This window comes from Heptranchias perlo, chromosome 1 (genome assembly GCF_035084215.1).
Source record: "Heptranchias perlo isolate sHepPer1 chromosome 1, sHepPer1.hap1, whole genome shotgun sequence".
In the NCBI taxonomy this organism is placed as follows: Eukaryota; Metazoa; Chordata; class Chondrichthyes; order Hexanchiformes; family Hexanchidae; genus Heptranchias; species Heptranchias perlo.
In genome coordinates, this window is record NC_090325.1 from 9951768 (window position 1) to 9979191 (window position 27424).

The 27424-nt window shown below is 46.2% G+C and overlaps 1 long non-coding RNA gene across 1 annotated transcript; it reads right to left on the reverse strand.

The window, feature by feature from the left end:
* Positions 1–1841: 1841 nt before the first annotated feature.
* Positions 1842–19983, reverse strand: LOC137322912 (uncharacterized). The gene is made up of 3 exons (XR_010963256.1): positions 19894–19983; positions 13769–13864; positions 1842–2389 (listed from the first exon to the last, which is right to left on the reverse strand). It is a non-coding gene; the product is annotated as an uncharacterized lncRNA (long non-coding RNA).
* Positions 19984–27424: the final 7441 nt, after the last annotated feature.

Below are 27424 nucleotides of genomic sequence, written 5' to 3' on the forward strand. Positions count from 1 at the left end.
GCTTATCAAAAATTAGTCGACTTAGAGTCATAGAATCATACAGAACAGAAGGAGGCCATTTGGCCCATCCTGCCTGTGCTGGCTCTTTGAAAGAGCTATCCAATTAGACCTATTCAACAACAACAACAACAACAACAACAACAACAACTCGCATTTATATAGCGCCTTTAACATAGTAAAAGGTCCCAAGAGTGTTATCAAATAAAATTTGACATCAAGTCACATAAGGAGATATTAGGACAGGTGCTTTTTAAAAGAGTTGAGGGTCCCTGCCTCTACCACCAATTCGGGCAGCGAATTCCATACACCCACCACCCTCTGGGTAAAAAAGTTTTTCCTCATGTCCCCTCTAATCCTTCCGCCTAAAACTCTACAACTAAAACTCCCAAATACGCCGCTAATTAAGAAGCAGAGCTGACTAAAAATCAGTCAAGCTACTTCTTCATGTGATAAACATCAGCGCTACAAAGGTACAAACTGAAGTTGGGTTTAATACTTCCCACACTGTTGGACTAATGACTGGTCACAAATCTGCCAGGTATATTTCTCTGTGCCTGAACTCCTGTGATTTACGTAACTTTGGGGATTCCTCAGCACCGCCTATGATGCAATCACAGTGAAATTTTAGGATCTGAAAGCGATATTTAAAAATCTACCAAGAAGGTTTATACAATCAATCGACTTAAAGAAACTCAGAAATGTAGTAAACAATGTGACGGATAGTAACAGACTTCAGGAGGACATAGACAGACTGGTGAAATGGGCAGACACATGGCAGATGAAATTTATCACAGAGAAGTCTGAAGTGATGCATTATGGTGGGAAGAATGAGGAGAGACAATATAAACTAAATGGTACAATTTTAAAGGGGGTGCAGGAACAGAGAGACCTGGGGGTGCACATACACAAATCTTTGAAGGTGGCAGGACAAGTTGAGAAGGCTGTTAAAAAAGCATATGGAATCCTTGGCTTTATCAATAGAGGCATAGAGTACAAAAACAAGGAAGTTAGGCTAAACGTTTATAAAACACTGGTTAGGCCTCAACTGGAGTATCGTGTCCAATTCTGGGCACCGCACTTTAGGAAGGATGTCAAGGCCTTAGAGAGGGTGCAGAAGAGGTTTACTAGAATGGTACCAGGGATGAGGGACTTCAGTTATGTGGAGAGACTGGAGAAGTTGGGATTGTTCTCTGTAGAGCAGAGAAGGTTAAGGGGAGATTTGATAGACCATGACCAGTTTTGACAGAGTAAATAAGGAGAAACTGTTTCCAGTGGCAGGAGGGTCGGTAACCAGAGGACACAGATTTAAGGTGATCGGCAAAAGAACCAGAGGCGACATGAGGAAACATTTTTTTACGCAGCGAGTTGTGATGATCTGGAATGCACTGCCTGAAAGGGTGGTGGAAGCAGATTCAATCGTAACCTTCGAAAGGGAATTGGATAAATACTTGAAGGGAAAAAATTTACAGGGCTATGGGGAAAGAGCAGAGGAGTGGGACTAATTGGATAGGTCTTCCAAAGGGCCGGCACAGGCATGATGGGCCAAATGGCCTCCTCCTATGCTGTACCTACTATGATACTATGCTACAGCACCCAATACAACACAAACAGAAATTTCACTCTGTCCAACAGAATTACTAGGCAGAAAACAAGAAGCCTTCTATATGCAGATGGTTATAGACACGAGGACCAGGAAGATTAAGTCCTCTGACCACTTTGGAAAGTGAAAGTCTGAACACAGGCTTGTCTCAAGCACCAAGTCCAAGGGGATTCTATTTCTTGTTAGCATTGAGGACAAAGGATAAGATGCAGTAGTATTGAAAGTGATTTTTTTTCAATCAGATCTTTATTCCCTGCTTTTTTGCGTCAATTATTTATCACTATGAGATTCTGCCTCTTCACTATGGTCCAGTTCCACAGGCACCAGGCAACCATCTGGTGCTTTAGCCAAATGACCATTCTTCATGCTGAAGTCCAGACAATGACTGAATGACTATTCAACCACACGGTTCATCACAGCCTCGCCCAGTTCGGTCCTCACCTGCAAAACACGCAAACAACTGCGTTTTCATCTGAATGTCAAACTGAGGCTCTCCCGCTCTGCTCGGGTGAACATAAAAGAGCCCATGGCCCTGTTTGGAGAAGAACTGAATTAGGCAGTGCTGTGTCTTACTGTGCACTCAATCCTGTAGGAACTTATTAGATTCTGACATGACTTCATGTGGAACAACGAAACACCAACCACTGCGCAGTTCATCCCTGCAATATTCAGGTACCAGACCGGTGTCTCCTCGCTCGCTGTTGTCAGTTCTTCTTGGAAACTTGGATGGTCTCCTATCACTTTGAGTGAACACTTTTGTTTGTCCGTTTCTGTTTGCCATGCTGTCTCCTGTCATTAAGGAAAGAAAGACTTGCATTTATATAGCACCTTTCATGACCTCAGGACATCCCAAAGTGTTTTACAGCCAATGAAATACTTTTGAAGTGTAGTCACTGTTGTATGGAAACTTGGCACTCATTTTGAGCACAGCAAGGTCCCACAAACAGCAATGTGATAATGATCAGGTAAATTGTTTTTAGTGATGTTGGTTGAGGGATTGGTCAGGACACCAAGGAGAACTCCCCTGCTCTTCTTCAAAATTGTGTCATGGGATATTTTACATCTAAATTTAACATCTCATCCAAAAGACAGCACCTCCAACGGTGCAGCACTCCCTCAGTACCATACTGGAGAACCAGCCCAGACTTTGTGCTCAAGTTTCTAGAGGGGGACTTGAACCCACAACCTTCTAACTCAAAGAGTGAAAATGCTGCTACTGAGCCACAGCAGAGTAGCTTCTCTGGTTGCAAGACATGGGTTCAATCTAACCGTGAGGCGCTCCCACTCCCACTCAATCATGCTCTCTTTCAATACCATGTCTTTCCACCTCCCCCATCCTTTTAATCATTTTTAGTGAATCAAATTTGGCACAATTGTTAAGATTTTGAAACCGAGCTTAATGAAAACATGAGTTGACAGTGTGAGAAATGGAAACATCACATGGGTCTAGTCAGGAGTACACGTTGGTCTGTTGGCTTTGGCACAGAGTGATAAAAATATTAGTAAGTAGTAATTCCGTATTCCTGTGATACCCGGTGGAAGCATTCCCTGTGAGCATTGTTGCTTGCTGGGAGCGTTGGATCAAGAAATCACGCCTACTGAATCATTGAGATTACAGCACAGAAGGAGGCCATTCAGCCCATCATGCCTGTACTGGCTTTACAACTGGAGCTGCCTACACAAATCCTAATTTCCCTGCCTTCTCCTCATATCCATTTTAGATATTTCCTTTTCAAATACTAATCCGAATCTCTTTTTTAAAATGATCGTAAGAAATAGGAGCAGGAGTAGGCCATACGGCCCTTCGAGCCTGATTCGCCATTCAATAAGATCAAGGCTGATCTTCAACCTCAACTCCACTTTCCCGCCCTATCCCCATATCCCTTGATTTCCTTAGTGTCCAAAAATCTATCGATCTCAGTCTTGAATATACTCAACGACTGAGCATCCACAGCCCTCTGGGGTAGAGAATTCCAAAGATTCACAACCCTCTGAGTGGAGAAATTCCTCCTCATCTCAGACCTAAACACTTGAGACTATGACCCCTGGTTCTAGACTCTCCAGCCAGGGGAAACAGCCTCTCAACATCTGTCAAACCCGCTAAGAATTTTATACGTTTCAATGAGATCACCTCTCATTCTTCTAAACTCCAGAGAATATAGGCCCATTTTACTCAATCTCTCCTCATAGGACAATCCTCTCATCCCAGGAATCAATCCAGTGAACCTTCATTGCACCCCCTCTATGGCAAGTATATCCTTCCTTAGGTAAAGAGACCAAAATCGTATACAGTCCTCCGGGTGTGGTCTCACCAGAGCCCTATATAATTGCAGCAAGACCTCCTTACTCTTATACTCCAACCCCCTTGCAATAAAGGCTAACATATCATTTGCCTTCATATTTGCTTGCTGTACCTGCACGTTAACTTTCTGTGATTCATGTACAAGGACACCCAAATCCCTCTGAATACCAACATTTCTTAGTCTCTCACCTTTTAAAAAATATTCTGCTTTTCTATTCTTCCTACCAAAGTGAATAACCTCACATTTCCCCACATTATACTCCATCTGCCACCTTCTCGCCCACTCATTTAACCTGTCGATATCCCTTTGCTTCCTCCTCACATCTTACTTTCTTTTTTTTAAATGATGTTACGTTCCCTGCCTCAATCGTCACTTGTGCTTTCTTTTTTATTTCATTCTCGGGATGTGGGCATCGCTGGCAAGGCCGGCATTTACTGCCCATCCCTAGTTGCCCCTGAGAAGATGGTGTTGGGCCTTCTTCTTGAACCGCTGCAGTCCGTGTGGTGAAGGTTCTCCCACAGTGCTGTTAGGTAGGGAGTTCCAGGATTTTGACACAGCGACGATGAAGGAACGGGCGATATATTTCCAAGTCAGGATGGTGTGTGTGACTTAGAGAGGAACTTGGAGGTGATGTTGTTCCCATGCACCTGCTGCCCTCGTCCTTCTAGGTGGTGGAGGTCACAGGTTTGGGAGCATTCCATGTTCTAATGACCCTCTGAGGAGTAATTTTGAACTTCATCGCGATTGTAAAACAGGCGATATCGATTTAGCCGCCTATTATACATCTCTCCTGACTTTCATTTCCATTGACGTCACCCAAAGACAAAGTGACCCGCTCTGGTGTGAAAACATTTCTTCAAATTTCTTCATTCTTCTAGTCATAATCCTGAATCTATGGCCCATTCTAATTGATTTGCCAACTAGTAGAAACAAATTCAGCCTCTCTAAGACTTACATAATCTTGAAAATGTCTGTTTTGTTCCTCCCATCAAGCAATACTCTCTCTGGTGCTATTGCTCATTACCATCATTGACACTGGTTGCAAAATGGTAAAAATCTTACCTTATTCTATTTCCTCTATGTATGGGGTAAGTGTAACTACATAGAAAGAAAGAATGATTTGTATTTATATAGTGCTTTTCATGGTCTCAGGACTTCCCAAAGAGCTTCACTTTTGAAGTGTAGTCACTGTTGTAATGTAGGAAACACAGCAGCTAATTTGTGCACAGCAAGGCCCCACAAACAGCAATGCGATAATGTTTTAGTGATGCTGGTTGAGGGATAAATATTGGCCAGAACACCAGGGAGAATTCCCATGCTCTTTTTCGAATAGTGGCCGTGGGATCTCACCTGAGAGGGCAGACGGGGCTTCAGTTTAACATTTCATCCGAAAGACGGCACCTCCGACAGTGCAGCACTCCCTCAGTACTGCATTGGAGTGTCATCCTGGACAATGCGCTCAAGTCATTGGAATATGGCTTGAACCCACAACCTTCTGATTCAGAAACGAGAGTGCTTTCACTACATAAAATACATGAAATACATTAATTTCCTTTCCTCGTCTTCTCCCCCTCCTGTCTTAATGATTGCTGGGGTATAGATTCACAGGCACTGGGTCACCACCCTTCAATGCCCGCATGGCCGTTTGACTTCGGAAGGCATCAGAGTTGAGCCAGATCATGCCCTCACTCACCAGTTATGCTTATGCACTTTCCAACCGTGGGTCATGGACAGCGATAAGCAACTGGAGGCCTGGCTGATCTTTCCCCTCCAATCGAGGAAGTTATGCTAAACCTTTATAAATCACTGGTTAGCCCTCAGCTGAAGTATTGTGTCCAATTCTGGGCACCGCTCTTTAGGAAGGATGTCAAGGCCTTGGAGAGGAGAATGACCAGAATGATACCAGGGATGAGGGACTTCAGTTATATGTAGAGACTAGAGAAGCTGGGGCTGTTCTCCTCGGAGCAGAGAAGGTTAAGAAGACATTTGATAGAGATGTTCAAAATTATGAAGGGTTTTGATAAAGTATGTAAGGAATAATTGTTTTCACTGGCAGAAGGGGGTCGATAACCAGAGGACACAAATTTAAGATAATTGGCTGAAGAACCAGAGGGGAGATGAGGAGAAATTTTTTTACACAGTGAGTTGTTATGATCTGAAATTTACTGCCTGAAAGGGTGGTGGAAGCAGATTCAATAGTAACTTTCAACAGGGAATTGGATAAATACTTGAAAAGGAAAAAATTTGCAGGGCTATGGGGAATGCGTAGGAGAATGGGACTAAATGGATAGCTCTTTCAAAGACCTCTTTACACAGGCATGATGGGCCAAATGGCCTCCTTCTGAGCTGTATGATTCTATGATTCTATAATTCTACCTTCTATCTCCAAATTGGATGCCGAGAGCTCGGGAGTAAAAGAGAGACTTCAATTGATGCAGCATCTAATCAAATTTCGCAGGAACGTTCCAGAACGCCTTACAAGCAATGAATTAAGTCTAATCAATTGACGCACTGAAACGTCCCGAAGACAGTAATGAAATGAATGAGCAGCTAAGTTATTTCTGGTAGCATTAGTTGAGTGATTAATGTCGGCCAGAACGACTCCCTATTCTTTTCCCGACAGTTCCACTGATTGTCTAAGTGGCCCCACCTGAACAGGCAGATGAGCCTCAGGTTTAACGCGACAGTCCCTCAGTATCGCATTGTATCGGCATGGCTGACGGACTTAAGGTCCAGGATGGAACATGAGGCAGGAGTGCTATCGTTCGAGCCAAGCTGACACGTTTTTATCTCTTTCAGTTAGTGGGCTTTCCTGCTCCTGATCAACATTCAGCGGCCCCTTGCTGGACATTGAATGAGGAAGAAGAAAGAAAGAAATATTTTTCGATTTTTAAGGGGGAAAAATATTTACAAAACTGGGAAAGGTTAGATCGTGTAGAAAAAAGAACAAAATTCAAAATTGGAAAACATTAAACAGAGATAGAGAGAATAGAGAATCAGGAAGATTGGCCCATTACCACCTTGCACCATCATCTCTTTTGTCATTTAATCACTCCTGTCCTCCACCCTATCACAGACCTTTTGTTCTGTCCCCCCGCCCCCCACTGAAAGGTCATCGACCTGAAACGTTGGGCTCTATTTTCGCACCCGCGATCGGGTGCGTTCGAGGAGGGGGAGCTGCGAAAATCGGGGATTCCCGGGGCGGGTCCGGAGCCCGGCTCCAACCCGCCCCATTTCCGGGTTCCCTAGTGACGCGCTCACATGTGCGCGCAGCCCCCGCATGTGGGACTCCCGCCGGCAATTAAAGTAATTAAACAGGTGCTTCAGGTCGTTTACAGACCTGATTGACCTGATATTTTAGGAGGGATCGGATTTTGCAATTAACTGAGACTGTTTCCCGTACTGGGGGAAACACTCCCAGTTCAAATGGACGTGTTGCAACCACCAGCCTGTGCCAGCTGCAAAGGTCCATTTGACAGGTGGGGTGGGGGAGACCCTCACCCATTGCAGGAGGCCACTCTGTCACTTTGGACAAAGTTTGGCCTCCACCACCCTCCTCCTAACAATCAAATGCATAAACCTGCACACTTACCCCGGTGTCCAGACATATTTACCGACCTTGCGGACCCCCTCAAATGTACATCTTCTGGATGGGGGCCGCCGTAGCTGCAGTCATGACCTCCTCGGTCTGCAGCGGTTCAAGAGGGCGGCTCACCACCACATTCTCAAGGGCAATAAATGCTGGCTTCGCCAGTGACGCCCACATCCCATGAACGAATAATAAAAAATAGGAGGGCGAACAGCTTCACCAGCCTCGCCGGCCATGCCGTCCACCTCTGACACGTGGAGCCCCACAACACAGTGCTGTGACACATCCACCTGCACAGCAGGAGGGAGGACAACTGCAGAGAGAGATGCGTCGCAGAGGGCACTACCCTCGTCACAGGGTCGACAGACCGAGGCTCAGCTTCCGTGGACATGTAGTCGTGGACATCTGCTGCCTCCTTCATGCCGAGCTGCTCCTGGCTGGCCCGAGCACCATCTTCTTACCTGTCGCTGTCAAAGTCACCACTGCCCTCAACAACTTCTCCTTCGCATCCTTCCAGGGTGCAACCGGGGACATCGCCGACATCTCTCAGTCGTCTGCACAAAAGAGCCCTGCAAATACACCTACACCCACTCTGCAGTGACACAATGGGTGGCATCAGGTGTGGGTCTTCATTATGATCCTCAGGAAAGGGGATTATTGCACAAACCAGACAAGATTCGCAAAGACGTGGCAGTAGTGGTGACAATATAATATGTAATGTGAGTTGATCAGAAATTAAATAGAAGTTAAAACCATGACAAACCCTCAAACACCCTTCATGCTCATGACACGTTTGCCTTACGCTTCCAACTGCACATATCTGATGCATGCCCTGTGGCTGCAGCACAGGTAGTGGCAGGTTGAGTGAGGCTGACCATGAAAGTGATGCACAAGAGGGTGAGTATGAGATAGAGCCATGAGATTGTATGAGGATTGGGTTGAGTGGTAGTAGCGGGATGAGTACTGGCGAGGTGAGTAAGTGCAGGTAAGATGAGGATGAGGTTTGAGTGGGTATGAGGGGTGATGTGACAGAGTAGTGTTGGCAGTGCAGAAAGAGATGTGGGGTGGGGGCAGTGATGTGGCAGACGGAGTGTAGGGGAAAGACTACGTGTACTCACTTCAGCTGACCTACTTAGGTTATTGCAGTGCCTCCTGCACTGTATGCAGGTGGGTGATATGTTGGTGGTGCTGGTAACCTCCTCTGCCACCTCGAGCCAGGCCTTCTTGGTGGCAGAGACAGGCTGCTTCCTCCCGCCCGCCGTGGGGAAGATCTCTTTCCTCCCCCTCCTCCTCACCCCATCCAATGATACCTGGAGTGAGGCATCATTAAACCTGGGAGCAGCCTTCCCCCTGGGCTGCTCCATGCTGTAATTTTTCCTATTTTCAGCAGCATCAGTCAGTGGAGGACTGCCCCTTTAAATAGAGCTCCTCCAGCTGACAGACCTTGCTGCGCATGCGCAGCCCGCCCGACGCGCAGCTTTCCAGCGGGGAAACCGGAAGCGCAGGTAAGTGGCTCCAATTAGCCTGTGATTGCGTGCGGAGCTCACTGATTTCACCGGGCGCGTTACCCACGCGCCCAGTCGACCCACCGCTGAGAACCCACCGCCCTGCTAATATCGAGCCCATTAACTCTGTTTCTCTCTCCACAGATGCTGCCTGACCTGCTGAGTGTTTCCAGCATTTTCCGTTATTATTAGAGAGAACCAGGGAATAATAGAATGTTGCAGAGCAGAAACAGGCCTTTCGGCCCATCGAGTCCACGCGCAGGAATCTCCCTCCCCCAGTTTAATACGATTCTCTTGCCCGCTCCCGGTACCCTTTAATATTGTTCACATTCCGGCACGGACACGATGGGCCGAATGGCCTCCTTCTGTGCTGTAATTTTCTATGATTCTATAACTAGCTAATTCCCTTTGAAAAGAATTTACGGGCCTCTGCTTCAGCAGCAGCTTGTGACCGAGAATTCCACATTCTGACCACCTTCTGTTTCAAGATTTTTTTTTCCTGACCTCCCCTTTAATCCTTCTTGTGATTGCCCGAAGTTCGTTCCCTCCAAAAGAACACATCAGAACTCAACACCAAAGCAGATTTCACTTTTACTGCCTCTCCGAACATTCCCATTCACAATAAAAAGGAACTAATCACATCCCTGAAAAAAATTTCCTTTGAGAGGCCATTTTAGCTTGCCACTCCACTAAATACCCCTAAAATTAAAATTTATAACATAATGAACATGCAAAGAAAATCAACTCTTCTGGGAAAAAAAAAATTCACAACTTTCACCCAGAAACATGCCCATCTCATCCAACACCTCCCCCAACTTCCCCCGGAACAGGCTCGTAGGCCTCAGGCCTCAAGGTTGCCTTCTACTCTGTTCCCAGAACTTCAATTCTTGAGAGCTGGGCCTTGGGTTTTCTGTGCCTCTGCACAAGTAGGACTGAGCCATGGAGAAGATATTTCCACTTGCAGGGGAGACCAGAACTAAGGGCCGTCAATCTAATATAGCCACCAATAAATCCAATAGGTAATTCAGGAGAAATCAGAGAGTGGTTAGAATGTGGATCTCGCTACCACAAGGAATAGTTGAAGCGAATAGCATAGATACATTTAAGGGGAAGCGAGATAAACACACAAGGGACAAAGGAATAGGCGGTTATGCTAATCGGGTTGGATGAACATACGAACATACGAATTAAGAGCAGGAGTAGGCCATTCGGCCCCTCGAACCTGCTCTGCCATTTGATAAGATCATGGCTGATCTGATTGTGACCTCAACCCTACTTTCCTGTCTACCTACTATAAACTTTGACTTTTTAAACTGTGGTTCCTAGTTCTAGTCTCTCCCACAAGGGGAAACATCCTCTCAGCATCTACCCCTTCTAGTCCCCTCAGGATCTTATATGTTTCAATAAGATCACCGCTCATTCTTCTAAACTCCAGTGTCTACAGGCCCAACTTCTCCAACCTTTCCTTATAAGATAACCCCCTCATCCCAGGAATCAGTCGAGTGAACCTTCTCTGAACAGCCTCCAAAGCAATTATGTCCTTTCTTAAATAAGGAGACCAAAACTGCACACAGTATTCTAGATGTGGTCTCACCAATACCCTGTACAACTGTAGCAAAACATTTCTACTTTTATATTCCATTCCCCTTGCAATAAATGACAACATTCCATTTGCCTTCCTAATCACTTGCTGTACCTGCATACTAACTTTTTGTGATTCATGTACTAGGACACCCAGACCCCTCTGTACCTCAGAGTTCTGCAATTTCTCTCCATTTAAATAATATACTGCTTTTCTATTCCTCCTGCCAAAGTGGACAAGTTCACATTTTCCCACATTATACTCCATCTGCCAAATTTTTGCCCACTCACTTAACCTATCGATATCCCTTTGCAGACTCCTTATGCCCTGTTCACAACTTACTTTCCTACCTACCTTTGTGTCATCAGCAAATTTAGCAACAATACATTCGGTCCCTTCATCCAAGTCATTGATATAGATTGTAAATAGTTGAGGCCCAAGCACTGATCCCTGTGGCACTCCACTCGTTACATCTTGCCAACCTGAAAATGTCCCATTTATGCCGACTCTCTGTTTCCTGTTAGCTAACCAATCCTTTATCCATGCTAATATATTACCCCCTACAACATGAGCTCTTATTTTGTGTAGTAGCCTTTGATGTGGCACCTTGTCAAAAGCCTTCTGGAAATCCAAGTACACCACATCCACAGCATCCCCTTTATCCACATTGCTTGAAGTAAGGAGGGAGGAGGCACGTGTGGAGCATAAACACCGGCATAGACCAGTCGGGCCGAATGGCCTGTTAGAACATAAGAACATAAAAAATAGGAGCAGGAGTAGGCCATTCGGCCTCTCGAGCCTGCTCCGCCATTGTTGAAAGGGAGAAGAGGGAAGAAGAAAAGGAGGAAAAATGACAAAAACTTAAGGAAGAGAAAAAAAGATGAAGGGAACCCAGAAAAAAAAGAAAGAAACTTGGCACTTTTATAGTGCCTTTCATGACCTCAGAATGTCCAAAGGTGCTTCACAGCTTTCGAAGTGTAGGGTGGAAGTTAGAAGAGAAGGAAAACACAGCGAGTTTTCACAGCGAGTGGTTAGGATCTGGAACTCACTGCTCGAGGGGGTGGTGGAGGCAGATTCAATCATGGCCTTCAAAAGAGAACTGGATAAATACTTGAAAGGAAAAAAATTGCAGGGCTACGGGGATAGAGTGGGAGAGTGGAACTAGCTGGATTGCTCTTGCATAGAGCTGGCAGGATTCGATGGGCCGAATGGCCTCCTTCTTTGCTGTAACCTTTCTATGATTCTATAATTATGCTAAACCTTTATAAAACACTGGTTAGGCCTCAGCTGGAGTATTGTGTTCAAATCTGGGCACCACACTTTTGAAAGGATGTCAAGACCTTAGAGAGGATGCAGAGGAGATTTACTAGAATGGTGCCAGGGATCCGGGACTCCAGTTATGTGGAGAGACTGGGGAAGCTGGGGTTGTTCTCCTTAGAACAGGGAAGGTTACGGGGAGATTTGATAGAGGTATTCAAAATCATGAAGGGTTTTGACAGGGTATATAAGGAGAAGCTGTTTCCAGTGGCAGAAGGGTCAGTAACCAAAGGACACAGATTTAACGTGATCGGCAAAAGAGCCAAAGACGACATGGGGAAACATTTGTTTACACAGCGAGTTGTTATGATCTGGAATGCACTGCCTGAAAGGGTGGTGGAAGCACATTCAATAGTAACTTTCAAAAGGAAATTAGACAAATACTTGAAGGGAAAAAAATTTACAAGGCTATGGGGAAAGGGCAAGGGAATGAGACTAATTGTATAGCTCTTTCAAAGAGCCGGCACAGGCACAATGGGCCGAATGGCCTCCTTCTGTGCTGTATCTACTATGATACTATGAATTCATAAGAACATAAGAAGTCGGAGCAGGAGTAGGCCATACGGACCCCTCGAGCCTGCTCTGCCATTCAATCAGATCATGGCTGATCTTTGACCTCAACTCCACTTTCCCGCCCGATCCCCATATCCCTTGATTCCCCTAGAGTCCAAAAATCTATCGATCTCAATCTTGAATATACTCAACGACTGAGCATCCACAGCCCTCTGGGGTGGAGAATTCCAAAGATTCACAACCTTCTGATTGAAGAAATTTCCCCTCATCTCGGTTTTAAATGGCCGACCCTTTTTCCTGAGACTATGCCCCTTAGTTCTAGACTGGGAGAAAAATTTGCAGGGCTACGGGGAAGGGGCGGGGGAGTGGGACTAGCTGGATTGCTCTTGCATAGAGCCGGCGCGGACTCGATGGGCCGAATGACCTCCTTCCGTGCTGTAACCTTTCTATGATTCTTTGAACAAGTGAACTTTTAAGAAGAGTTACCCATACCATACCAAACCTGAAGTGGCAGCAGCTTCCCTTGACCATTTGCCTGAGCCAAACCCAACCCAGTTCCTCAGTCGCTGAGTGAGTCCCCTCTCCCTCTTTTGTTTCTCTTTTTTTTATTTCGATCCACGAGCAATGCCATGGGAGATCCATCTGGTGCCTCTCCCAAAGGTTTATTGCAGAGCCTGTATTTTGGCCGTCGCATGAAAGTGAGGTCGGTCATGTATTGGCTCACGAAAGCCTCTTTTCTGCAATGCAAACTAATGCAAACGAACGTGGAATTCTCTATCACAGAAGGCAGTGGAGGCCAAGTCATTAGATGTATTCAAGAAGGAGATAGATATATTTCTTAATGCTAAAGGGATCAAGGGATATGGGGAGAAAGCGGGAACAGGGGACTGAGTTAGACGATCAGCCGTGACCATTTCGAATGGCGGAGCAGGCCCGAAGGGCCGAATGGCCTACTCTTGCTCCTATTTTCTATGTTTCCATGTTTCAGATTAAATAGCAGGAAATTTGGACCAGATGAATTGTGAGCCTGGTCGAGGTGTCAAAAACCATCGACCTCTCTGTTACGGCTGCCGACAGCTTTTGACAATCTGCCTCAGTTCACGGGGTTCGATCTGGTGAAACCCCTGACTGTGCTGTGCCCACGGCAACAGAAACCATTCCCACCCGAAGATTCAATTATCCACGGCCTTTTTGAAGCTCAATTTCCTCTTTCGTGCCAAACACTTCTTTTCCCTTTAATAGCGTCTTATAAAACCATCGGAACTTGAACAGCTCCGTACCTGAGGAGGCAACTATCATTCATTCTTGCAGAAAACACACGAGATTGCTTGCTGTTAGTTAGCAGACCCCGTCTCTCACCTTTAACTTCCGACCTCTCTCTCTCTCTCTCTCTTTTCCTGGTTAATTGATATGATTAGCGCTCCCATGAACTTTCCTTTCCCGTCGAGTCTTAAGCTGCAAAAAAAGAAAGAACTTATGCCTTTCACAACCTCAGGATGGCCCAAAGCCCTTTACAGCTAATTACGTACTCTTGAAATGTAGTCACTGTTGTAATGTAGGAAACGCGGCAGCCAATTTACACACAGCAAGATCCCACAAACAGCGATGAGATAATGACCAGATCATCTATTTTAGTGATGTTAGTTGAGGGATAAATATTGGCCAGTACAGCAGGGAGAACTCCTCTGCTCTTCTTTGAAATAGTGCTGTGGGATCTTTTACATCCGCCTGAGAGGGCGGATAGGTCCTCAGTTTAATAACTCATCTGAAAGATAACACCTCTGATAGAGCAGCATTCCCTCAGTGCTGCACTGGGTGTATCAGCCTGGATTACATACTCAAGTCTCATGGAGTGGGACTAGAACCCACAACCGTCTGACTCAAGAGCACTGCCCACTGAGCCACAGCTCAGACCTGTCACGCCTGGCCTCCTCCCTGATTCACTCAATGCCTTGAGGTCGAGAATCAACAAACACGGAGCCATCCAGTGATTCAACCTGGAAGGTACATGCATGGGTGTCGGGCGAGGATGGGATCGGGCTCAGCCGCGATGCACCCCTCGGTCGAATGGCCTGTGGACCCTCTGTGCTGCTCGGGTGAGGTACCACAGGCGCCCGTCGAGCCATGCTTGCAGTAAGGGGTTGGCACCTTCAAAAGAGATTGGTGGGGGGGCGGTACACACACAAAACATACACACACACCATACACACACCATACACACACAACATACACACACAACATACACACACACCATACACACACACCATACACACACAACATACACACACACCATACACACACAACATACACACACAACATACACACACACCATACACACACACCATACACACACCATACACACACAACATACACACACACCATACACACACACCATACACACACAACATACACACACAACATACACACACAACACACACACACACCATACACACACAACATACACACACAACATACACACACACCATACACACACAACATACACACACAACATACACACAGACCATACACACACAACATACACACACACCATACACACACACCATACACACACAACATACACACACAACATACACACACACCATACACACACACCATACACACACCATACACACACAACATACACACACACCATACACACACACCATACACACACAACATACACACACAACATACACACACAACACACACACACACCATACACACACAACATACACACACAACATACACACACACCATACAGACACAACTTACACACACACCATACACACACAACATACACACACAACATACACACACACCATACACACACAACATACACACACACCATACACACACACCATACACACACAACATACACACACAACATACACACACACCATACACACACAACATACACACACACCATACACACACACCATACACACACAACATACACACACACCATACACACACCATACACACACAACATACACACACAACATACACACACAACACACACACACACCATACACACACAACATACACACACAACATACACACACACCATACACACACAACATACACACACAACATACACACACACCATACACACACAACATACACACACACCATACACAGACACCATACACACACAACATACACACACACCATACACACACACCATACACACACAACATACACACACAACATACACACACACCATACACACACAACATACACACACAACATACACACACACCATACACACACACCATACACACACAACATACACACACAACATACACACACACCATACACACACACCATACACACACAACATACACACACACCATACACACACAACATACACACACACCATACACACACAACATACACACACACCATACACACACAACATACACACACAACATACACACACACCATACACACACACCATACACACACAACATACACACACAACATACACACACACCATACACACACAACATACACACACACCATACACAGACACCATACACACACAACATACACACACACCGTACACACACACCATACACACAACATACACACACAACATACACACACACCATACACACACAACATACACACACAACATACACACACACCATACACACACACCATACACACACAACATACACACACAACATACACACACACCATACACACACACCATACACACACACAACATACACACACACCATACACACACAACATACACACACACCATACACACACAACATACACACACACCATACACACACCATACACACACACCATACACACACAGCATATACACACACAACATACACACACACCATACACACACAACACACACACACAACATACACACACACCATACACACACATCATACACACACAACATACACACACAACATACACACACACCATACACACACAACATACACACACACCATACACACACAACATACACACACAACATACACACACACCATACACACACACCATACACACACAACATACACACACAACATACACACACACCATACACACACACCATACACACACAACATACACACACAACATACACACACACCATACACACACAACATACACACACAACATACACACACACCATACACACACACCATACACACACAACATACACACACAACATACACACACCATACACACACCATACACACACACAACATACACACACACCATACACACACAACATACACACACACCATACACACACAACATACACACACAACATACACACACACCATACACACACACCATACACACACAGCATACACACAACATACACACACAGCATACACACACACCATACACACACAGCATACACATGACATACACACAGAACATACACACACACCATACACACACAACATACACACACACCATACACACACACAACATACACACACAACATACACACACACCATACACACACAACATACACACACACCATACACACACAGCATACACACGACATACACACACAACATACACACACACCATACACACACACCATACACACACCCCATACACACACAGCATACACACGACATACACACACACCATACACACACACCATACACACACACCATACACACACAACATACACACACACCATACACACACAGCATACACACGACATACACACACAACATACACACACAACATACACACACACCATACACACACGCCATACACACACAGCATACACACGACATACACACACAACATACACACACACCATACACACACAACATACACACACAACATACACACACAACATACACACACAACATACACACACACCATACACACACAACATACACACACATACACACACACAGGCATACACACAGACACACCACACACACATACCAACACACACACTCACACACGACATACACACACACCACACACACACACCATACACACACACCATACACACACAACATACACACACACCATACACACACAGCATACACACGACATACACACACAACATACACACACAACATACACACACAACATACACACACACCATACACACACAACATACACACACACCATACACAGACACCATACACACACAACATACACACACACCATACACACACACCATACACACACAACATACACACACAACATACACACACACCATACACACACAACATACACACACAACATACACACACACCATACACACACACCATACACACACAACATACACACACAAACTACACACACACCATACACACACCATACACACACACAACATACACACACACCATACACACACAACATACACACACACCATACACACACAACATACACACACACCATACACACACAACATACACACACACCATACACACACCATACACACACACCATACACACACAGCATATACACACACAACATACACACACACCATACACACACAACACACACACACAACATACACACACACCATACACACACATCATACACACACAACATACACACACAACATACACACACACCATACACACACAACATACACACACACCATACACACACAACATACACACACACCATACACACACAACATACACACACAACATACACACACAACATACACACACACCATACACACACAACATACACACACAACATACACACACACCATACACACACAACATACACACACAACATACACACACACCATACACACACACCATACACACACAACATACACACACAACATACACACACACCATACACACACACCATACACACATCATACACACACACAACATACACACACACCATACACACACAACATACACACACACCATACACACACAACATACACACACAACATACACACACACCATACACACACACCATACACACACAGCATACACACAACATACACACAGCATACACACACACCATACACACACAGCATACACATGACATACACACAGAACATACACACACACCATACACACACAACATACACACACACCATACACACACACCATACACACACACAACATACACACACAACATACACACACACCATACACACACAACATACACACACACCATACACACACAGCATACACACGACATACACACACAACATACACACACACCATACACACACACCATACACACACAGCATACACACGACATACACACACACCATACACACACACCATACACACACACCATACACACACAACATACACACACACCATACACACACAGCATACACAAGACATACACACACAACATACACACACAACATACACACACACCATACACACACACCATACACACACAGCATACACACGACATACACACACAACATACACACACACCATACACACACAACATACACACACACCATACACACACAACATACACACACAACATACACACACACCATACACACACAACATACACACACATACACACACACACACAGGCATACACACAGACACACCACACACACATACCAACACACACACTCACACACACAGACACACACACCACATACACACACAGGCACACATACATACATACACACTCACAGACACACCACACGCTCACACACACACAGACATACAAACACACACACACAGACACCATACACACACACCCACACACACATACACACAACATACACACACACATACCACACACAGACACACAGACAACCCCCACACATACACCACACATATACACACACACCATGCACACACACAAAACACCCACCACACACACACACACCCACATACCCACACACACACCCACATACACATACACACACACACCCACATACACACACCCACACACACACCCACATACACACACCCACACACACACCCACATACATACACACCCACACACGTACACACACACCCACCCACACACACACACCATATGCACACACCACACACACACCACACATATACACACACCACACACACATCCACACACACATACACACACACACCCACACACACACCCACATACACACACCCACACACACACCACACATATACACACACCACACACACATCCACACACACATACACACACATACCCACACACACCCACATACACACACAAAAACACACACACACCACACACACACATACACACCCACACACACCACACATATACACATGCACACACCATACACACACACATCACACACACTACACATATACACACACACCATACACACAATACACATATACACACATACCATGCACACACACCACACATATACACAGACACACACCATACACACACACCACACACACACACACATACACACACACACCCACACACACACATATACACACACACACCACGCACACACACACACATGCACGCAAAGCCGGAAAAAAAAATCCTTAGCTCACTGGAGAAATCCCACAGATGTAAAGGGCCTCATTTCATATTTAATATTTCATCGCTGGCCCGAAACAAAAATGAATACCAGATGTTTTGGTCGTTCACCTTCCTGTTTCCTCTCACATTTCCCACAGCGCGATGGAATGTGACATTTTTTTTGGGGGGGGGGGGGGAGGTAAAGTAACTCTCCTCCAAGAAGCAAAGGGAAGAGAAATATGTAAAGACATTTCCGTTCATACGTTATTCTAACGCTTAACTCAATAGACAGTCAGGATCTCAGCTTTCACATTCACCTCCACATTTTGAATGGGGGGAGGGGGGGATTAAAGACACAAGACAAACGATGCTCCATTAGATCACCATGGAAACAGCATCGCGATGTGGTTTACCGTCGCGGTGATGTAACAGCCTCCGTGCGCCCTCTCCAAGCGTTTAGATTGATTGAGATTGTTTAATGCTGTTCTCTCTGTGAGTATATTGCCGAATGTTGTCACGGCTCGCCTACATATCGACAGTCACCGCACTTACAACAAGTTTATTGTATCCAAAACACTTTGAGACATGGATGTTAGAACACAGGAAACAATCACGTTTACACTCCACGCGAGAAAATTGTCCTAATCGTCTCTTCCCGCCTCTCAAAGACAATTAAACCGTTGTATAAATTCCAGGCTTCCTTTTTGTTTAGCCCTGCGGTTAGGAAGATTTGGATTGTGTTTTTTTTCTTAATTTGCCTCTCCAATTTTCTCCCCTCCTTACTTTGAAGGCACTGACTTAGGCTTCAGTGTGATTCCGTGGGTGTCTTTCCTGAAACCTACCCGTTTATTTTTCACGAGTGAGCCTGGATAGTATTCATGAGAACAGAAGAACAGAAGGAATAGGAGCAGGAGTAGGCGATACGGCCCCTCGAGCCTGCTCCGCCATTCAATCAGATCATGGCTTTGACTCCATTTTCTTGCTCGATCCCCATATCCCTTGATTCCCTTAGAGTCCAAAAATCAATCTATCTCAGCCTTGAATATACTCAATGACTGAGCATCCACAGCCCTCTGGGGTAGAGAATTCCAAAGATTCACAACCCTCTGGGTGAAGAAGTTTCTCCTCATCTCAGTCACACACTGGCCGACCCCTTATCCTGAGACTATGCCCCCTAGTTCTAGATTCTCCAGCCAGGGGAAACAAACTCTCAGCATCTACCCTGTCAAGCCCTCTCAGAATCTTATATGTTTCAATGAGATCACCTCTCATTCTTCTAAACTCCAGAGAGTATAGGTCCATTCTACGCTATCCCTCCTCATAGGACAACCCTCTCATCCCAGGAATCAATCTAGTGAATCTTCGTTGCACCGCCTCTAAGGCAAGTATATCCTTCCTTAGATAAGGAGACCAAAACTGTACACAGTACTCCAGGTGAGGTCTCACCAAAGCCCTGTATAATTGTAGTAAGACCTCCTTGCTCTTGTACTCCAACCCCCTTGCAATAAAGGCCAACATGCCATTTGCCTTCCTAATTGCTTGCTGTACCTGCTTGCTAACTTTTTGTGTTTTGTGTACAAGGACACCCAAATGTATCTGGACACCAACGTTAAATAATTTCTCACCATTTAAAAAATATTCTGTTTTTCTATTCTTCCTACCAGAGTGAATAACCTCACATTTCCCCACATTATACTCCACCTTCTTGCCCGCTCACTTAACCTGTCTATATCCCTTTGCAGACTCTTTGGGCCCGATATTAGCAGGGCGGTGGGTTCTCAGCGGGGGGTCGACAGGGCGCGTGGGTAACGTGCCCAGTGAATTCGGGGTGCTCCGCACGGAATCGCAGCCTGATTGGATCCACTTACCTGCGCTTCCGGGTTTCCCGCTGGAAAGCTGCGCGTCGGGCGGACTGCGCATGCGCAGTAAGGTCTGTCAGCTGGAGGAGCCCTATTTAAAGGGGCAGTCCTCCACTGACTGATGCTGCAGGAAATAGGAAAAATTACAGCATGGAGCAGCCCAGGGGGAAGGCTGCTCCCAGTTTAATGATGCCTCACTCCAGGTATCATTGGATTGGGTGAGGAGGAGGGGGAGGACAGAGATCTTCCCCCCGGCGGGCGGGAGGAAGTGGCCTGCCTCTGCCACCAAGAGGGCCTGGCTCGAGGTGGCAGAGGAGGTCACCTGCACCACCAACATATCGCCCACCTGCATACAGTGCAGGAGGTGTTTCAAACACCTAAGTAGGTCAGCCAAAGTGAGTACACTTACTCATTCCCCTACATCCCGTCTGCCACAACACTGCCCCCACCCCACATCTCCTTCTGCACTGCCAACACTATTCTATCACATCACTCCTCACACCCACTCAAAGCTCATCCTCATCTTACCTGCACTTACTCACCTCGCCAGTACTCATCCCGCCACTACCACTCAACCCAATCCTCATACAATCTCATGGCTCTATCTCATACTCACCCTCTCATGCATCTCTTTCACGGTCAGCCTCACTCAACCTGCCACTACCTGTGCTGCAGCCACAGGGCATGCATCACATATGTGCAGTAGGCAGCGTAAGGCAAACGTGTCGTGAGCATGAAGGGGATGCACAAGGGTGTTTGAGGGTTTGTCATGGTTTTTACTTATATTTAATTTCTGATCAACTCACATTACGTATTATATTGGCACCACTACTGCCACGTCTTTGCGAATCTTGTCTGGTTTGTGCAAAAATGCCCTTTCCTGAGGATCTCTATGAAGACCCACAACTGATGCCACCCATTGTGTCACTGCAGAGTGGGTGTAGGTGTATTTGCAGGGCTCTTTTGTGCAGACGACTGAGAGACGTTGGCGATGTCCCCGGTGGCACCCTGGAAGGATGCGGAGGAGAAGTTGTTGAGGGCAGTGGTGACTTTGACAGTGACAGGTAAGAAGATGGTGCTCGGGCCAGCCGGAGGCATGAAGGAGGCTGCAGATGTCCACGACTACATGTCGAGTGACTCTGAGCCTCCGTGTGCACTGCTGGTCAGAGAGGTCCAGGACGCTGAGCCTCGGTCTGTGGACCCTGTGGCGAGGGTAGTGCCCTCTGCGACGCATCTCTCTCTGCGGTTGCCCTCCCTCCTGCTGTGCGGGTGGATATGTCACAGCACTGTGTTGTGGGGCTCCACGTGTCAGAGGTGGATGGCGTGGCTGGCGAGGCTGGTGAGGCTGGTGATGCTGTTCGCCCTCCGAGGAGGTCATGACTGCAGCTACGGCAGCCCCCATCCGGAAGATATACATCTGAGGGGGTCGCAAGGTAGGTACATGTGTCTGGACACCGGGGTAAGTGAGCAAGTTGTGAATTTTATTGTTAGGAGGAGGGTGGTGGATGCCAAACTTTGTCCAAAGTGACAGAGTGGCCTCCTGCAATGAGTGAGGGTCTCCCCCCACCACCTGTCAAATGGACCTTTGCAGCTGCCACAGGCTGACAGCTGCAACAGGTCCATTTGAACTGGGAGTGTTTCCCCCAGTACGGAAAACAGTCCCAGCTGTTTGCAAAAACCCACCCCTCCTAAAATGTCATGTTAATCAGGTCTCTAAACGAACTGAAATACCTAAATAAATACTTTAAGTGGCACCCCTCCGGCTTTAATTGCCAGCGGGAGTCCCACGTGCGGGGGCTGCGCGCGCATGTCAGCGCGTCACTGGGGAAACCCGGAAGTGGGCGGGTTGGAGCCGGGCTCCAGTCCCGCCCCGGGAATCCCCGATTTTCGCAGCCCCCCCCCGCCCCTGCCACGAACGCACCCGCTCGGGGGGTGCGAAAATCGAGCCCTTTGTGTCCTCCTCACACCTTACTTTCCCGCCTAGCTTTGTATCGTCAGCAAATTTGGATACATTACACTCGGCCCCTTCATCTAAGTCATTAATGGTTCCTGGATTCGCATGGACAAGCTCTGTCCTGTCTCATTGTCGGTTCGGCTCGGTTAGTAGCACTCGTCCCTCTGAGCCAAGGGTCATGGGTTTATAGCCCTTGAAGGAATTTTGGACTTTTTTCAATATGGACTTTTAATGCCTGTTTTTTAAAGAATGGACTTGAAACCCCTGATTACTTAGTGAAAGAACACTGAACTGTCAGCTGGAATAAAGTCAGAATGCTGGGAAATTAGGCCATTGACATGTCCTGAAAAGGATCATGGTTTTTTTTTTCTTTACTGCAATACTGGCAGGATGCTGAGACAATAGGTAGGATATGTCAGCAAGACAGACCTTGGTAAGAAGAAATAATGCTGACAGTTGCATAAACAAGAAGCAACGTCTGCAACACTGTTAAGAAATCCCTTCGTGTTAGAATTGGAAAACAACCCATATATGGTGTGATGCTCAACAGCGGATATAACGGAAAAACATATAAAACAGGCCATTCTCCAAAGGTTTTTTTTGAAGAGAACCACAGGAGACGTCAGGGCAAGACAGCACAGGAGAGGAACCTTATTCTCCCAAAAACAATTGTAAACAATTTTACAACACCAAGTTATAGTCCAGCAATTTTATTTTAAATTCACAAGCTTTCGGAGGCTTCCTCCTTCGTCAGGTGAACGATGTGAACATCGATGTGAACTTCGTCAGGTGAACATCGTTCACCTGACGAAGGAGGAAGCCTCCGAAAGCTTGTGAATTTAAAATAAAATTGCTGGACTATAACTTGGTGTTGTAAAATTGTTTACAATTGTCAACCCCAGTCCATCACCGGCATCTCCACATCCCAAAAACAAAGCACTCGATCAATTCTTTGTCCTGAGAAAGGTTGTAGGAGAAGCGTTCAAAAGGGAATTGAATAAATACTTGAAATGAAAAATTTGCAGGGCCATGGGGAAAGAATCATAGAACTTTACGACATAGAAGGAGGCCGTTCGGCCCATCGTGTCCGTGCCGGCCGAAAAAGAGCCACCCAGCTTAATCCCACTTTCCAGCTCTTGGTCCGTAGCCCTGTAGGTTACAGCATTTCAAGTACGCATCCAGGTACTTTTTAAATGAGTTGAGGGTTTCTGCCTCAGTGGGTTCCAGTCACCCACCATCCTCTGGGTGAAAAAATTTCTCCTCAGCTCCCCTCTAATCCTTCTACCAATCACTTAAAATCTATGCCCCCTGGTTATTGGCCTCTCTGCAAAGAGAAATAAGCCCTCCCTATCCACTTCATCTCGGCTCCTCATAATTTTATACACCTCAATTAAATCTCCCCTCAGCCTCTTCTGTTCCAAAGAGAACAACCCCAGCCTATCCAATCTGTCATCACAGCTAAAATTCTCCAGTCCTGGCAACATCCTCGTAAATCTCCTCTGTACCCTCTCTAGTGCAAACACATCGGGCTATAAATTCGGCCATGTAGCGGCCAGTGTTTCGGCGCTACGCGGCCTCCCGAATGTCCAAGATAGCGTCTGGGATGCGTGCGCATGCTCCTAGCGTGATGTGCGCCTGACGCCATCTTTGTAAAGGGTTTAGCGCGTGCGCAGATAACAAACACCGACAACCTGTAAAGCAAAGGTGAATATGCATTCGATCAGTGAGAAACGCTGATTTAAAGGGGTAGACATCATTTCGGCACTGAACGCTCCACTCAACGCACAGTCTTAAGCCCGACCAGCTAAACGTGTCTTAGAGTGCCTGAAGGACCCCACCCCCACCAGTACTATTTAAAGGATTTATGCAGGATTTACCAGTTAGTTGATGGATTATTGCTTTTGGCTTCTGATGCAATTGTACCTGTTTTTGAGGTCTCCTAGACTTGAATACTAGGACGCGGGGACATAGCCTAAAAATTAGAGCCAGACGTGCAGGAGTGAAGTTAGGAAATGCTTCTACACCCAAAGGGTGGTAGAAGTTTGGAACGCTCTTCTGCAAACGGCAGTTGATGCTAGCTCAATTGTGAATTCTAAATCTGAGATTGATAGATCTCTGTGATCCAAGGGTATTAAGGGATATGGGACTAAGGCGGGTATATGGAGTTAGGTCACAGATCAATCATGATCTCATTGAGTGTTGGATCAGGCTCAAGGAGCTAAATGCCACGGCCACTTGCTGCCTCCTGTTATGCGCCACCTTCTCCTGCAAGAAAGCGGGACATGTGTCAGTGAGTGTCCTGCAGGATGTCTGGGTAATGTGCCTGTCATGGTTGAATAGCTTCCAGTGTGTGTGACCTGTGATTTGTGGTGGTGCGGCTTGCAACAGTGGTAATGTGTGAGGGTGAGAGGAAGCATCTGATTGAAAGAGTTGAGTACTGATTGAAAGAGTTTGTTGGTAGATGGGTGATGGGGGGGTTGTAGTGCGTGGAGCAGTTTGTAGGAGATGCCACTTGACAGTTGACCTCACTCACCTTGACCACTCGTGTCAAAGCATTGAACTTCTTCCTGCACTGCATCCATGTTCATGATGCTGTGCGCCTGGCATTGACTTCGTCCCCTACTGCCTCCCACTGCTTCTTGAGCAAAATGTCTGGAAAGCCTCTTGCCCCCCCTGCGGATATAGGATGCCCCTCCTTCTGTCCGCCTCTGGTGCATCATCAGAGAACCTTGGTGCATGCACTCTCGCAGGCCCGGTACAAACTCAGATCGGCAGATTGGTGAGGTCTGGCGTGCAGATGAGAGGATGTGGGATTTAGTGGTGCGCAACCTTTATTCAATGTTTTAACATAAATCATCAGTTTGTAACCATAGGGACGGGACCTGAATCTGTGTTGTATGCGTGCGATGTCTGATCTCCATTCAGATCTGTATCTTATTTTTTGCAAATAAGAGGTACAGCCTGCCTTTAAGAGATGCGAGCAATTCACCCAAGGTTTGGGCTCCCCCTGCTGGTGAGCAGTGTGACTGTGGTGGAATCCTCCTGTCAAGGCCGGATTGCTGCACTTCTATCAGGTGAGTGGCCAGGCAAGCACAAGTGTCTCATGCTGCCTTCGACAGAACCACTGGGCGAGGGTTAATCGCAGACCGAATTTAAGCTCCATCCTTCCTGTAATGTGGTGACCAGAACTCTACGCAGTACTCTAGTTGTGGCCAAACCAGTGTTGTATGCAGTTCTAGCATAACCTCCCTGCTCTTATATTCTATGCCTCGGCTAATAAAGGAAAGTATCCCATATGCCTTCTTAACCACCTTATCTACATGTCCTGATACCTTCAGGGATCTGTGGACATGCACTCCAAGGTCCCTCACTTCCTCTACACCTCTCAGTATCCTCCCATTTATTGTGTATCCCCTTACCTTGTTTGCCCTCCCCAAATGCATTACCTCACACTTCTCCGGATTGAATTCCATTTGCCACTTTTCTGCCCACCTGACCAGTCCATTGATATCTTCCTGCAGTCTACAGCTTTCCTCCTCACTATCAACCACACGACCAATTTTTGTTTCATCTGCAAACTTCTTAATCATGCCCCCTACATTTAAGTCTAAATCATTGATATATATCACAAAAAGCAAGGGCCCTAGTACTGAGCCCTGCGGAACCCCACTGGAAACAGCCCTCCAGTCACAAAAACACCTGTCAACCATTACCCTTTGTTTCCAGCCACTGAGCCAATTTTAGATCCAA